Consider the following 17,443-nt stretch of genomic DNA (forward strand, 5'->3'; position numbering starts at 1 on the left):
TTTTATGAATTTTATAAGCCCCTGAACCCGCATTCCTGAACCCCCTCGGGCAGTAGCAGGAGGGATGGATCCATGAGGAATGCAGACCTGGCCCATGAAGGACTCCTTCAAGCCACGCGGTTTCGAGAGTGCCCAGGTCTGACCCTGCCCACGAGGTGATTCCCACACAATCACAGAGGTGATTCCCTCTGACTGCAGACGCAGCCACCTGCCTGCCAGCAACCCCTACACGGGGCAAATGTTCCTTCCAGCACTGGAATATTCACACATTTATTTCTTCTAGTGCCAGTAGGTCACAGACTTCAGTGAGCAAACAGAGCTTTCCATACATTTTCCAGCAAACCCAAAGTATCTGGGAAACTATCAGAACATCCTATCCTTTTCACAAGACCCAATTTCTTGTATTAAAACTCTTTTTAGTAATCCTTCTTTAATCAAGAAGTATAAACATTTGTCAAAACAGGGGTAGTTGCATTTGTTTGCTGCAACATATGAGAACGAACCAGGAAAGTTGGGAATATCTTACTATCAGCAGCTTGACAGCCACAGATTTTGCCATAAGGTTTTGCTAAATATGTCATTTGGAAAGCAAACAATTTTCTGAAACCTCATTACAGTTGGACTGAATGCAGTATTATGGCTTGCAGGCAAAAATAACATTACATGAGGCAACATTTTAAAGAACAAAATGCAAAATTCATATGGTCATGTAATAAGCAAAGAAGACACCCCATGTCAGTCCCTTTATTTCCTCAGATGTAATTGGAAACTATTCTATTTGGGATTTTTTGAATAGCTTACAAGCTATTTGAAATTAAAGGACAGCACACAATCCAAGATTTGTTGTTCTAATATCTGAAGCCAGATCTGCTTGTTTTGGGGACAAAATTAAGATTGAACAAAATCAATTAAAAAACCCTCTCCATCCATGCCAGCAAAGAACCACAAATAAACTGAAATGCTTCCCTCCAGTACTTTTAGATTTTTTTTAATAAAAAGTATAGTCTCCTACATGTACTTCAAAAACTTTCTGGATCAGTTAATTCATTGTCTGAATTTCCAAGGAAACATTTCCATTCCAGTTTGCATCTGAAGTAGAATCTATTTGCATCCATCTCAATCTTCAAAGAACAGTCTGTGCTCTTGGTCTGGGGGGGGGGGGGGGGGGGGGGCAATTTGACTGCAAACAGTTCTGTCCTGACAAGCAAGGTGAAAAAGGTGCTCATAATCTACTTACAGGTATGAGAGTTGGAAAGTTTGGAGTGAAGAATTAATTTGCTTAACATAAAGAATGCAGCCTCAGAGCAAAGGGAGAATCCATTACAATTGATGTGGACTAACAGTTGGGGTAACAAAAAATAAAACAAATAGAAAAAAAGAAAATAATTAAAGAGACAACAGCAGAAAGAAGGGGAAAAAAGTAATTATAAAAAGAAAAAAAAAATCTTACCCCAAAACTTATGGCTGATTAGCATAGCCTAGCATCTTAAAAGGCCAAAATACCACATGTGTGGCATGTTACAAAAGAAGATTAAAATAAAGGAAAAAATAATCCAGAGAACCATGAAGTCTCAAAACATCTGGAGTTTTATAGTAACAAGGAGGAAAAAATCAAAAACATAATTGAAAAAAGTCCACTGTGATACATTATTGTACAATGAAGCCTAATGGAATTGAAAGGAGAAGAGATGAAAAGGCAAAATAAGGGGGGGCAAAGAAATAAAAGAAACAAGAAAAGGCATTTATATTTTAAAGATGTCACTGAGGGTTTTTATCCCAGTTATTAAAAATTACACACCCTGCTTCTGTAAGCTGTTCCTGTGATGTGTTGAGCGCTCTCTTTCAGCGTAGGACATTCAGCACGCTGGGGAACTCAGCAACCCTTCTGTGCCCAGCACAGGGCACTTCTCACCCCTGGGTCTGGGACAAACATCTGCAAAGAGGACAGCAGAGAAGCTGCCTGTGCTGGTTTACATTCTGAATCTAATGGGAGATTGGAAGAGAGGCAGGACAAACATAAATTAAGAATGTTTGCTAAAAACAATGCGCAATGCTTAATTCAGGAATTAAGCAGTCTTAAGCTGTTATATTGGCATCAGACAATACTGAAATACTCTAAATGTATTCACTAACAAACACATGGAAAAAAACAAAATGAAAAGCTTCCCTCTTTATTTCATATTTTCCTTTATTTTTAATGAACCAGTAAAGGAACAAAAAGATCCTCACATAGTCCAGTCTGCCTTCGTAACATGCCAAGAGTGTGTCTAGGAACAAGAGGAGTTTCCAGTGCACCACAGACAGAGCAGCCTGGGTTAGGTCTGTGCTGTGTCTGTCTCCAGTCACAGGAAGATCTGAGCCCAGCGTGTGACAAACCTGTGTGTCACAAACACAGTGTCATCTGGCAACAGTGAGTGTCCATCCTAACATCCCACTCATTCCCCCTGGACTCCTATTTTCTTATAATTCTGGAAAACCCAGCTCCTACCTTTGTCAAGACCAATAAATATGTTTTACAGTCATAGCTTGTCACATGTCATCGCAGCTTACAAAGTGGCTCCTGCCCTTGGCAGATCAAACAGAGGAGGATCCTGTGGATGAAATCTGATCTACAGTGGGAAATTGCTGGCTGCAGCTGACTAAACTACTCCAGCACAACCAAATTCTCTTAGGAAAGATGAAAAATAGCAGCAAGGTAACTCTTTGCCCATCAATGTAGGTTTTTTGTTGCAAATACAATTTTCTGTACGTACAGCTTGTTCATTTTCCTCACTAAATGTTTCACAAAGTTGGGAATTTTTATTGCTGGGGTTTTCTCCCATTTTAGTTAGGGTGGATCTTTTAAATCTTAAAACCTACTGTCCTTCTCATGCCCTACCCGTGCTCATTTCCACAAGCGCATAATGGAGCTTTTATCTCAAGTTATTTCAACTTGAAATTCAGCTCAGAAGAGTAAAGTTTCCCTGCAAATTGACAAACTGCATGAACTTGCCAACACTGGATGAATCTGCACAAAGCAGTGAGGACAACACACAATTTTCTCCAAGGCTGTTCTCGGCAGTGGAGTAGAAAAGCCCGTGGGACTTTCAGTGCTCAGATGGGCTCCTGCTCTTTCTGTGCCACGCTGGGCCAATCTGATTACCCATAAGTGAAGACTGAGGTCCCACCTGTAATCCAAGGCAGGCAAGGGATCTGCTAAAATGACTGTACCTGACACTCCCTCACGTGTGTAAAGCAAAGAGCCCTACAAGAGGTGCTGCTGAACCTCTGGGAGGCTGCGAGATGTGGTGGGAGCTTGTTCTCACTGCAGGGTTGGTTACCTCATTCTGCTCTCCCTTGTACCATGATTATGGAGCTTTTGGGCAAAAATGCTTGTACTTTTTATTATTTGTCTTCAAAAAAAAAAAAAGCATTATTTGTCTCTAAAACATTAAAGCACTGGAATCTTCAAGCTTGAAGCATTTGTCTTTAAAACATTATTATTTTTTTAAAAAGCAACCCCAAGAGACACAACTCTCTCCTTCACCCACTGACCTGCTCATCACACTACAGCAGAATACCACAGAGCTCAGGGTAACACATGGAGAAGGATAATCTGAGAGAACCTTTCTCCCCTACAAATAAAGAACACATCCTCACTTTACCCTAAGTCACTGCCTAGTCTGTCAGTGTTTGCATTTTGTCTTGCTTGGCCATGTTCATTACATGAATTAAAATCTGAGAGACTTATTCCTAGGAAAATGGCTTCAAGACCTCAACCTGCTTTAAAGGAAATCAGTTTTCTCTCCAAAGGAGATGTTAAATCAAGATTTTCCTAATGAACACCCTATTGCTACTCTTCACTCAGGGTAATTTACCACAACCACTGAACTGGTGTGGGCACTGACACCCTCCACCAACCTCTGCTCCAGTTTCAAGTGCTGGAGCTGCCTCCTGAAGCCTGTTGAGAAGATGAGCTCTGTTGAAGAGCAGTGCCAGGTCCCTCCATTCTCTACAGCACTGTGGGATTCTCTGGATAAAAGACTGTATAGCAATGTTCTTTTCTGAATAGCACTTAATGTTTTCCCACAGTCTTATTGTTTACAGGGAGTTTAGCAAGTCACTTCACTAATTTAAAATAGATTGTGTCCCACATGGGTGGATAACAATAACACATATTGGTGAATCATATGGCTTTCAAATGATATGTATGAAAAAAAAGTGCTACACATATTGTCTAAAATTTTATTGTGTGAAACCACAGTACTTAGCTCCCTACCAGCTGTGTCAACAATTCAGGATAATAAACTAATACAATTGTAGAATAACAGCAAGGTTAGTTCTGAAAATTAAAAGCTAAGATTGAAAAAGAAATGCAAAAATAAAAATATGTAAATGAATACAGATGAACATTATTTCAGGTGGGAAAAACCTGCCTCATAAATGATGGGTCCTCATAAAATTTATATCCCATGGCATAGGCTGCAGTGTAAAAGCCTAAGAGGAAAAGGGATTATATGAGAGAAATTATTTTTAAAAGGGACAAACAGTAGGTTTTGATATCTGAGGAATCTGGTATATTACATTTTGTGTGACCATTGCAGAAGCATCCCATCTTACTACAAACTACACACCCTGGGTCAGCTTTAAAATGAAATAATAAAAATCTTCCCTGGACTTTGTTCCAAGGTTCAGAGCAGCTTCCCATCCACGCTGAGCAGCTCAGAGGAGCTGCCTCACACACATGACGCAGCTCCGAGGCCACTGCCAAAGGACATTCCTGACATACTTGACCAATGGCAGCCCATGTACAGGAATGGCTGAGTGAGCCAGGCTCAAATAACAAAGGTTCATATTGAGCTGTCTCACATAATTTTTAATATGCTGCTAAATAAATAAAAAAATAACTAAATAAAAGACATTTTCTAAGATAATATTTTGAGGGAAAACTGGGAAAGGAGCTCAACGGAAATAGGTTTTAAATTGAAACGTTGAACTGTAGCCCAGAAACGACAAGAAAATTAAATCTCTTTTTCTCCTGAACCCCAATAAAAAAAGTCTTAAACACTCTCAGTAGACCACAGTTTTGAAAGAAGTGAAATTATGTTATTGTCATGGATGATTATTAGAAGGTATCTGCAAGGTTTTCCTGAGAGTTATCCCTCTATCCCAGAACCTGGCAGGAAACCACAATCACTTCTGTACCTTACGTGAAGGACTTTGAAATGAAAGTGCCTCAAAATCAAATATAAGCAGCTTTCAACATGTGCATTTAATCTTCCTAGGTTAAGAAACACCCCGTGGCCACCACACTAAAGAACTGAAAACGTAAATTGAAGAAATTATATCCATATGATTAAGTAAGATTCTTAAAGAGAAACATGTTGTTAAGTACTTCATTCAGAATAAAATGAAATGCAGTAAAATAGAAGCTATTTGGAATAAATCACTGACGCACATGCTTTCTATGCAAAATGGCAGTGTTCAGCTCAGAGTGGACATCTGGAGCAAATTAGCATTATGTTGAGAATAATATAAAATTAAAACATTTAGTTTCAGCTTCTAAAATTAAATATAAAATCAGAGACCACTGTTGTGTTGGACAGCTCGCCTTGTGACTCTGATAGCAAGAGTTTATTTTGTTTTTCAAGTTGTTTATTCCTCCTATCACTGTGCTGGGAGCCTTGATGCTCCCAGGTACCACCTCTGCAAAAAGCAGCAGGCACAAGAGCTGTGTCTCACAACGTGCTGCCAAGTCCTGTTCTAGGGGTTCAGAATGAGGAGTCTGAGGCCAAGCATGGGCCAGAGAAAACTGGGTAAATCAAGAAGAAATGACTCAAAGCTACAGGCAGAACTTAGACCACACCCCAACCGAACGTCCCAGGAATGGAATGGTTCATTTTTACCTTTGCATGCTGACTCTGCACCTCCTGGCCCTGGAGAGGTCCATGTGCTGAAGGTGCTGGGTGACTTCAAGCCCCTGTGCAGCCCCTCTTAAAATTTGCTGAGCTCCTCCTGGCTGCTGGTGCCGCTCAGTTCATGTGAGGTTTGGCAGAACCAACCCACAGGAGATCTCCCAGCTCCTACTGAGGTGAGGGAGAGAAGCCTCTGCTCCTGGTGGGACCTGCCCTAATTGTTTCAGGGACAGTGGCTATTGCAAAGCTACTTCCACACCCAAACAAAGCTTCTATTCCAACTCCTGTCAATTCTGTGTGCAAACTCCAGGTGCTTAAGACAAGTGAGCATTTGTACTTCTGCTCTCATTTCCTGGAGAGATTAACGGGGATAAAAGCAGTGTATGGGGTGTAATTCCCCATAATCACTCTCTTTCCCACCTGGGTCCTCTGTGCCACTTGAGCTGCCTGCAGCCTTGGACTAGCTATACCTCAATACCTGGCCTGTCCACTTGGGCTCTGAAACAGGAAAAAGGAACATTTCTGCTTCCTTGGGGTGCCAGCCTTGGTACTTGACAAGACCACAAACTTCAGGAAGACCTAGCTTTTCTCCTGGACATCTTTCGAGATGTCAAATTTCAGCACTCTGCTCCAAACAGCTTCCCAGAATTTACTGCCTTATAAAATTGTTCATCTCCAACTAGACAAAACAGCCACCAGCAGCTGTATTTTATGAAAAGCAGAAGCCATCAGCAGCCCAGGACACTTTTGAACAACTCACACCTGATCCAGGAGCTGTTCTTGCAACTGGTGTCATGCCAAGTCAGTGGGTGACCCTGAGCAAATCACTTCAACGCCTCTGCAGAGTTTAGTCCTTCGTGTGTTCTGTACTCAAACGCCTCCTCAGCAGGGACTGCATCACCACTTGTGAGGTATTTTTTGAGTATCCTGACCTCATCGGTCACTGGGGTAAAGCCTCTGAGCCAGGAGCAGAGCTCCAGAGAATCAGGACTTCCAGCAGAAGATCTATAACCATTATACCAGAGAGAATGCTGGACACTTCAGCATCTTCGGGTAGTTATTACTGCACTCTAATACTCTCCTAGATACTTAAAAGTAACATTGAACAAGCAACCAGCAAATAGTTTATGTAGCATAAAAATGAGCTCTTTATAGTATGGCTTATCTCCTTTCTAACACCGTTGTGAACATGCCAACCTTGCCACCTGTTCCTGGACTTCCTTTAAGGTAGCCCTGTCTTTCCACATGAAACCTAAATTGGATGTGCACAGCCTTGCTCCTGCACTCTGCAATGTAAACACCTGCACGTATGTTTTAAATAGCCTCACACCTCTATATGTAAAATTTCAGACACCTGTGAATTGGCCTTAAACAGCCCCACTGGGTTTTGTGGATGGAGAACAACTTCCAGGTGCAGATGAATAAGGTTATTTCAAGGGCACAGGCAATGTACAGCCTCCAGTCTGAGCATGTACAATACTGTATTTCCAAACTCAAAGCAACACTTTTAAACGTGTCCTCTCTGTGACTCATTAATCAACTACTAAATTTGGAAAGAAATACATTTGGGGCTCTCTGGTTTGTACAGAGCTCTAATTCACTGGGGCTTTAATTATATAAGGCACCTTGAGATCTCTGCACTAGGTGAGCATTCTTCAGGGAAGGACGGTTCCAGCCTTGCTCTTCATACAGCTGCCCAGGAAAGGCTCATTTCCATCAGTTTTAGGCCACATTGCTTTGTGATTCTTCTGCAGGGCACTTTCCTTCCATGATTCTATTTTGAAATATTAAAAAGATTCTGTTCTTTTATTTCAATTCTACCAGCACCTTCACAGCAGAACCTCACAGCTCATTTCTTATTTCAAAATTTTGATTCATTTTGGCCCATCATTTACTCATAAAGAATTCTGATAAACTTTTTCAAATTATAGACTATGTGAATAAAGGCTGGAACTCTGAATTAATCTACAGTATGTATTTTTAAAACCCTACCTGTCCTCTTTCTTCTTCAGTCACCTCATAATTGAGAAAAAACCTTTAGAAAGTTTAATTTTCTGTTTAAGACATGAGTTCTGCAGCAAACTCGCTTTGATTTCACGGTGATCTTTGTGACCACAATGCATTCTTTGAAAAGGAGAATGAACTTTTTCATTTAATGAATGATTAGACCTTTCCCAAAAGTTGCCAACATTTTTTTTAAAAGCCATTGTCTTTTTCTCCTTCCCCAGAAGAATATCCAAAACCTCAACTCTCTATAGCAAGCAAACACATATTTTAATGACAGTGAGGAAAGGTTTGCTGGGAGAAACAGTACCTTTTATTAGCCCAGCTAATACAGCTGAAAAAGACAGAGAGGCTCTCAGGATAAAAGCCTTTCTTTGGAGATGATCTTTACTTCCAACCCAAACCATTCTGTGATTCCATGTAAAAGTCTCTCCAGACTCATTGCAAGAAATTGTAGCCACAGAAAGAAAAGACAGATGCATGCAGCTTCCACGCTGCTCTACAAAGAGAGGTCTGATGGGCACAGGAGCCTTGGGGGCATTTCCACACTGGCCTGAGCAAAGAGTGGCAGAGCTCCCCTCTGCCTTTCCAAACAGCTCATTAATCCAGACTCAGGACACCACAGCTGGGATTGTGAGCTTCCAGCTGTGCAGCAGGCAGTGCCAAGCTTCCCAAATGGGCACCAGCTAGTGCAGAGGCACACCATGGACCCAGGGAAATGGCTGCTGGCAGCCATCCTCAGGGGTGGAGTGGGAATGCCTTGCTTTGGACAGAGCAGGCCATGTAAAACAGCCTCTGCCTAGGACTGCTCCACTCTGTTTTTCACTTTTACCCTTGGCATGGTTTTTTGGATCCTTCCTACACCAACTCCTCTCCCACTGACTGCAAACTTGGAAATGCCAGGGCCCATAGGAATGGAGAGATGCAGCCTTTCTTTCTGTCCAAACAATCCCAGATCAATATTTTGTGTGGACAAAATCCTTCACCTTCTTTCTTGCGAGATTTATGTGTTCTTTTTTCACTGCCAAACATCAACCTATGAAGCAAAAACTGTTTAAATTTCATACTGGAGGCTGGTGCCTTTTTAATTAGTCCTTACTTACAGAGAAGCTAAAGAGCAGACAGGCAAGTTGCAGTTGGAAAATGTATGCAAGGAAAATAAAAGGGGCAGGAGTGACCAACCTACTAGCCTTTCCTGTTCTCATTACTTTTATATACACATGATCTCACCAATTACAAAATATGACATCAACAAGGCCATTCTCTCTGCACTGAATGTCTTCAAAACATTCCTGGCTGGAGAAATTTATCTCTGAAACCACCCACTAGCATCAATCTTTTGCATATCCTGAAACAGGGACTGCACAGTCGTGCTTCTGTCACATGATGAGAAGCATAACTGCTTACAGAGCCCTTGTATGTGCGACCACACACACCACTACTGATGCAGCATTAAATAAATCTCTTGAACTTGCCTCTTTCAACAGAAAACGTGCAGAGATCTGCTCTAAAAGCTGAGTCTTGAGCTACAGGCTGGCAGTCTGCTACAGCAACAGAGAGAGCTGGGGTTCAAGCCAGCACCAACATTATCCCTTGCTGAGACACAGTGCTACAGGTGCTCAAAATCACTGCTTCAGCTCTGGTACCTAGGTTTGTCTGCCACTAAAGTATAGCCAGAGTGATGGACTCCTGAAATTGAGAATGGCTCATCACCATTAGAACACCTTTTTCTAATCCTTGCCAGGAGGCAGTACCTGTTCACAGCCAAATAATCCACCTCATCCATCTCTTCACATTTTCCCACCAAGCCAGGAAAGCAAAAGAGCTCAATTTCATGGAGGAAATCAGGACAAAGGGAAAAACTGGTGGCATCCCTCTGGGAGGACAAGACCAAAGCCTGGCTAGGTTGGAGGGCTGGGAAAGGCAGGGCATGGCAGGGAAGGGGTGGGGGGGGCGGTTTTCCAGCTGAGAAAATGGAGCAGTTCTCAACCAAGTCAACTGCATTCACTATCTTGCTTTCACTGGGAGGGCCACCAAGAAAACCAGATTGGCATAGAAAAGCAAGACAAAGGAAGCAGAACAAATGCTGAGTGACCCATGGGGTTGCTTTTTACCAAAAGCACACAATTACTGTGTTCATTTGCAACCCATGGGGCAGACTGTGCCCACTGAAAAGATTTTAAAATTAGAACCCAGGACAGTGACAAAAAAAATTACAAAAAGGGTACAGGATACCCCTTCTGCCTCTGAATCCTGTGTAAAATGAGTAACGTGCCCATGATTTTGATGTGTAAACCTAGTTCTGCTCAGGACTAGTCAAGTTCATGCACCTAAATACCCCATGTCAGGCAGCACAAAACATACCCCAATTTTTCTTTACTTTGTTTGGTTCTCCATTGATATTTTCCACCATAACTAACACATCATTTTCCCTCAAAACTTACCATAACAAAATCACAGCTCTTAAACATAAGAGTACAGCCCGCAGGCTCTGAGTTAAAGCATGCCCTGGCACAAGGACGACGTGCAGGACGCACTGAGCCACAAAGGATTACGCCAACAGATTACCACAGACACATTTGTGAGCTCACCATTAAAAGCCACACGCAGCAATCTCTGGCAAACACCACCAGTGACAATGTAAATGATCCTCCATCATGCACAGGGAAGATGTGGTCAACAAAGGAGACCCTGTGCAAGCTCTGGGTTAAACCATCTACTCCCCCAGGCTGACCTTCCCTGCACATGGCTGAACCAACAGAGCGAGTGAGCTGTCGGGTCTACGTGTAGGAAGAAATGATTTTGCTTTTACCAAAAGCACATAATTATTGTGTTCATTTGCAGGTTGTTCTGAAAAGTCAGGTTTGTTTTTTAGCAAAACAAGTTTTGTGAATCCTTTCTTGTTCAAACAGTCAAGTTACTCAGCTCTCCCATCTCCCACAGACAAGGATGAATTGGGTGCTAACTCACAGGACTGGCCTCTTCTCTGTCTGGAATCCCACTGACAAACAGCCCAGCACATAAAAAATGCAAAGTCCACTGGTCCACACACACTGTCAACAAATCCAAAAACTCTCACCAGTTCACCTGGGATATCCTGCCTTTCTCCCCTTAAGCTGTGGGCTTGGACTGTTAGTAAAAAGTTGACACAGCTGTCCAAGATACAAACCCACTGGCACTTCATCTGATATCGTAAAGTGACAACAAACAAACAAATCCAAAAAGTTTTAATGCCAAACACAGTAGTCCAGCTCCAAATACATGCGAACATTGATGGGAGGATTGGGAATCTGGAGGCAGGGATCACAGTAAATGAAAAATTTTAGAAGTTTTTTTTTTTCTTTTAATGCCAGCTGGGAAATTGTGTAAAACTGGAGAATTCTAACCTCTAGGCACAGCACAATGCTGTCCAAATTTCATGCCCTTTCAGTGCTGGGTAGGTGATCTAGGATGTAAATGGCAATATAATAATGATGAAGATAAACAAGATAAAAACATGTAATCCTGCAAAGAAAAGTCGTTATGACTCATTTTACTGTTGGCCACTGTTCAGTAACTGGCAACTGAGCCATGAAGGAGCCCATGGATCTGTGATGTGTCAGGAACAGTTCTCAGCTGAAACACACAGTTACTGCTATTCTTTGATCTGCTCTTGTGTATGGGACGTTATACTCTGGCTGTGTGCACAGGAATCCCAACTGGAAAAGTGTGTGCTCTTATAACACAAGGGCCATACACTTTGTGCTGTAGTGCTCTGGTTTGTTTAGAATATTAACTGGTCTTTTATTTTATTCTAATCCTCCAAATTGACAGTATCAGCATGCATGATACACATTTCATCTGGTAGCAATCTTCCCCCCTCAAAAAACCCTAAACTCCAAGTAATCTGAAAGTCATTCTACTAAGGTGATAGAATGTGAAAGAAATCCCTTTAGAATTTAGACCAAAATTTGGACAATGATTTTAATTATTAAAAATAATCCCTTTTTTAAAAAGAAGTCCTTATTAAGGCTCCTCATTAACTTATTTACAACTCCATGTTCATTTGAAAAATAAACTGAAACTGGATAAAAAGAGTACAAGCAACTTTCCATCAAATCCTCTTCCAGATTAACCTAAAACCACACCACACTTCTTTTTTGGTAGCTCTAAGTGTGCTTAAGAAAATCTAAGGTTTTCTTTTTTGAAAAAAGAAAAATTCTTGTTCATGTTTTCCAAATTATCTCTGTAGACCTAAAAGCTCAAAACAAAAAAAAAAAAATGTTTTGTTTTGCTTTTAATGAAAATGTAGATTCTGGCAACCATATCTGTGCCAAAGGATCTGGAAGCTGGCATAGGAATTTGCCTCGTTGTATGGCTACCTCTTAAGTTTACTTATCTCTCTTCCCTGTGACCTAGCAATTGCTATTTCAACACATTAATGGATTTATGTGTAAAAGAGAGAACGAGAGATGTACATATTTTTGAATCCAGCCCAGCATGAAACAATCATTTTCAATTAGCATGTCCTCAGATGAATACAATAAGCCAGTGTTTTTCATTTCCAATTTGTTTTGTTCCGTGCAAAAAGAATTAAAGAGATAAAGGACATACAAGGGCTGGTCCCAGATGCAGCTGTAAAGCAAGATTTATCAATTAGTATGTTAGAAATATCAGGCTGGCCACCATGCCATTCAGATTCCCATCTTTTAGTTGTATCGAGCTTTCTGCTTTTCATTAAATATTGAGTATCAGGCTGGGTACTTGAGATAGCATCAAAATAGTAGCTGCAGCCCAGCACTGTTTGGTGACTGCCACATTCAGTGTGATACAGGAATTTACATTAACCACCACAATTAGAGGGGAGAGAAAATGCACTGAATAAAGGTCTCTTTCCATTCTACCTCTAGAGGTAGGAGCTTCACTACACACTGTTTTATGTTTTCAAATAACGCTGTTCTACCTTCAGCACTCAGCAAAGCCATCCCATCACTGCCCTCCCTGCCCAGTGTGACACTGGAAGTCACACTTAGCACTGAATGGTGCTGAATGTGGAATTTTCTCTCAGAGCAAATAGAGCTTGGATGAGCTGCACTGCACTAAAATCAACTGTATTTGTCACATATCCAGAGGATGACAAAAATCCACTGTAGGTATGTTCAGCAGGTGTCACCTCACATCAACTCAGGGCCCAGTGTCACAAAGCAGGCACTTAGGTACCAATACTGACTTCAGGAATTCTTGCCCCAGTTTTTACCCTTTTTTACTCATTCCTCCATTGTTGCATGCCTTCAGCTCAGTCATGGCAAGTGTTTGCAGAGTCATGCTGTGAACCAGACCAGTGACTTTCCCAAAGTAAAAACCAGAGAACATCAATTTTAATCACGCCCGTTCAAGTCAAACTGTGGATCCCATAAGACAAATAATGGAAAAAAGGGACGACAGCAACATTCAAATCCTGGTGCATGAATAAACAGCCAGGGAAAATTTTTTAAACCCTGCTGAAAGCCCATGCACTGTGAAACTGTGTTTGGAGTAGCAATGGCCTAATCCAGCCAAGGTTGCAGGGCGCTAATCGGAAGCACAGGGAATCACTTCCCAATCTCTTAAATAAACACCAATTATAGAGTAAAACTGCAGCCTGCTTAATGCTCTGATCCTTGCTCAGCTCTCTATGATCTCTCTTTTCCTACCCTAAACCACCAGAAGTCTCCATGCTCTGCAGTGTTCCCCAGACAGTGTTCCTGACCTTTTCATTTCATTTGGTGAATCTCAGACCTGTTGAAAATAGACTTAACACAAATATGTGATTGTTACTTTTAAAATTTCCATTCATTTTCAAGACCTTACATTTTCACAGGTACACAGACATTGGGCTTCCCATCCTCTAGCACGCACAGATGACAAATATCTGCTAAATTAAAAAAAAAAGTCCTGGTAATATTTATCATTCCATACAGTAACACGGAGAGAGAGCATGTCATTACCCTGACACAAATCTTAGCAGATAAAAAGCATTTTGTATGGCCCTAGTATTTGATGAAAACTCTTTCAGTGCTTTCTTCTCAGCATCACCTGAAGAGCAGAGGCAAGAGGAAAAAAATACATGTCCTGAAAACCAGAAAAAAAGTGCTCAGCAAAGCCATTCTATCTCTGCCCTCTCTGTGCAATGGCCCACAGAACTCCTGAAGCAGAATGTGCTTTTCTGTCAGAGCAAACACAAGTGAGCTGAGCTACAATGAACTGAAGTATACAAAGGGTGAGGTTTGCCCATGAAAATGAACCCTAGGAGCACAGAACACACTGCCCACCTGCTGAGCGTCCCAGGAAGGAAGAGGCTGGGACAACCCTGCTCCTACAGGGAGCTGGATGGGGAGAAGATGCAAGGCTGGCAGAGGTAACACTGGCCATGTCCCTTCACTGTGAAAGGGACCTTCTCAGCCTGCCTGCTGTGCACAGGGAAGGCAGGCAGACAATGCCCAGTGGTTCCTGTCAGCTCCTGCAGGACAGCTGAGGCTGTGCTGGAGTCTGTGTGAGCCATGGAGTTTCTCAGCCCAGCTTACATTACCTCTTTCTCCCATGGTTTTCAGAAGCTTGTGCTTACCTGAACCGGAGATCCCAGAAGAGAACAGCAAGTTGCCACTAGGCAACTGTAGCTGCAGGTTAACTGAGGTTCATGTTGGCAAGTTTTTAATTTTGTTCTGTTTGTTAAGAAAATAAGGGGAGGTTCCTTAGCAGGGAACTAAGCTGCTCAGTGTTGAACAGCTGAGACTCATGTGTACATCTGCAGCGAAATCCTCCTGTGGCTACAGAGATCAAGACTGCTAAGAAACTTCACATCTCTGTCCTCTCTTATTTTAAAAGAGTGAACTAGGTCTGGAAAACCGACACCAGAATTCCTCATGTCTTAAATCTCAAAGGTGTAAGTTTAGCCACTGGGCAATCTCAAGTCTGTAAGCAGAATTCTGTGTCATTTAATTTCTTTTATTTGAAAACAATAATTTCTCATCACTCTCATTCACTCTACACTCCCTCAACCCCTGGGCAATGACAGCCGCAGCCACACAATGCCCATTCTGTCTCACTTGTCTGCTTTTCTCTGCCTCTCCAGTGCTGCCTGACCCTGCCTCTGGAGCAGCTTCCTCCCAAAGAGACCAGAGGAGCTGGGAGGTGGCAGAGAAATGGTGCAGAGCATGGGGTGCTCTGTGAGAACGGTTCTGACTTTTCATTTCACCTCCCACAGTGCTGAGTTGCACCAACTTCCATGTTCTCTCCAGTGCCTCAGTGCCAAGGGCTCAGTCCATGTAACTTCTCTGCAGTAGCAGTCCCTGAGTGGAACAAACAGCAAACACTCAGATATTCCCCAGTGCATCTACAGAGACCACTCCATCTGTAGTTTATTACCTTTCAAGGAGAGCCTCTCTAAAGCCAGCCATGCAGATTAGGAGGCGAATCCCTACGCACACACAATCTGCAGAGTGAATCTGATCACAAACAGTGGAGGACACTTGCAGGGGAGGCCAGAAGACTGTCAGAGTTCTGCCAAGAGAAACAGATATGGCAGCAGAGTAATTTGTCCACTTGATTTGCTCAAGTACTGTGACCACACACAGGCTGAAAATTCCTCTGCTTGGTCTTTTTGGTCTGCACCTATGTAGTCAAATCTTTTCTATTAAAAAAGTATTTGGAGCTGTATCCCCAAGAATGCAACAGAAGTCATGAATTAGCCAAGACAAATCTCGAAAGAGTGAGAGCAGTCAGGGTGGGAGGTACAAGAAGTACAGTTTTATGCTTCATGAGGCTACAAATACCCAGCAAAAGCACCTTTTGGATGGTAAAATTCATTTTTCTGGGTACAAGGAGGAAGACTTAGATCTGACACTTTTGTGACATTCCACACAAACACCTCCAGTCTGAAACAGGATTTATTCTAGCAAGCCTAACCCCCTGAGTCCCCACTACGACAGTGATGAACAACAACCAGCTTTTCAACAGGTCCAGAAAAACACCTAGAAGGTCCCACCTGCTGAATTCATAAAATGTCAGTCTCCCCTCCTCTCACATTACCACAGTATGGATGCAAGACATTACAGAAGCATTCTGAATATGCTTTCAGAAGTGTATTTTGTCAAGAAAGATACCATTTCACATCGGCTTAGATACTGAAAATCAACTTAACCAGCCCAAAACACTTTTGCTTGTTCAGACATTTCTCCTGTAAGTGAAACATCAACCTGCTCAAGGCCAAGTTCTCAAACATAACCAAGGATCATCTGCAAACCTAGACACATATTCAGCATATTTTTACTTACCAGAATTAAGTAAAGCTGGTTTAAAAAATGTGAACTGCTTTGCCAAAAATAAACACGGGTATTTTTGTGGTACTTTCACTATAAAACTAGAGTTCAAAAGCTCAGAGCATGTAACTCCAAGCTGCAGAATTACACACACACAGGAACGTAGGATGGAGCCTGTACTCAAGCACTCAGGGAAGGGCCAGGATGTTGGCAAGGGCTGGAGAAGTAATCAGAATTAAGTCTCCCAGTGATCAACCAGACACTATGATCATGATCTGCAAAGCCTGAATTCCTCACTGCAGCATCAGTGCTGAACAGAATAAAATGCATATTCATGACTGGGGATTTTAAATCAGAAGCTTTGATACCACAATGGCTTAAGCTGCAACTGCAAAATCACTTTCATTCCTACCTGTGTTTTCCAGAAGAGAAAGGCAGTACCTGAAAATCTGATCCACAGGATCTCTGGTGTCTTTTGCAAGAGCAGATGCATTAAATAGAAAAGCCTGGCCCTAATCACAATCAGCCCTGCTATACAGGTCTACATTATTAACTGCTTCCTTTTATCCTCCCTGTATTTCTGTTTCAGCTGTATTTTAGAAGGCTGGAAAGCTGCACTGGGATTATTCAGGCTGAAAGATGCATTGTATACACTGTAGGTATAATTGCTCAATATGCACAGTAGCCACTATTTAAACATGAATTTCTTAACTAGTTTTAATTCTTTTTAATACTCAAAAGCACCAGTAGATGTTTAAAGCTGTTTAGGGGCTAGAGAGTCCTAAAAAAGGGAAAAAGAGTTTCTGAAACAATTAGATTTCTATTTCACTCGTCACTCTTTTGCAATCTGAAAACAGGCCTGTCAATAAACCAAATGCAGTTTAAATAAGGAAAGAAGTATGCTCTCAGCCTGGAACCCTGTGTGCCAAATTATGGCTTGCAGTAAATTTTTATGAGCGAGTTATAAACCCCTGAAAAATGGAGCTTGCAGCAGAAACACTGCAAGAGCCATCACTGCAGCAGCCCTAACATGCTGCTTTGCCCTTGCCTGGTGAAGTCCAGCTTCATCCCCTCCTCCTCTTCCTCAGCATCACTTTGGCTTCCCAGAGGGACTTGCAGAATCACTGAAATGGCTGCACCTCCCACCTCTGGGCACTGGAACTCTGTGTTATCCATCCTGTGTCCTGCCCCCTGCTCTGATTTCTGTGCTCACCCTCAGGGAACACCTCTCTCCCTCTCAGATCTGTGCTCTAACCCTGCTGTCCACCT

The 17,443-nt window shown here is 42.1% G+C and overlaps 1 protein-coding gene across 1 annotated transcript in view; it reads right to left on the minus strand.

The window, feature by feature from the left end:
- GLIS1 (GLIS family zinc finger 1) overlaps window positions 1-17,443 on the minus strand; it is a 180,600-nt gene that overhangs the window by 40,436 nt on the left and 122,721 nt on the right.

The sequence above is a fragment of the Vidua macroura genome, chromosome 9 (assembly GCF_024509145.1).
Source record: "Vidua macroura isolate BioBank_ID:100142 chromosome 9, ASM2450914v1, whole genome shotgun sequence".
NCBI lineage: Eukaryota > Metazoa > Chordata > Aves > Passeriformes > Viduidae > Vidua > Vidua macroura.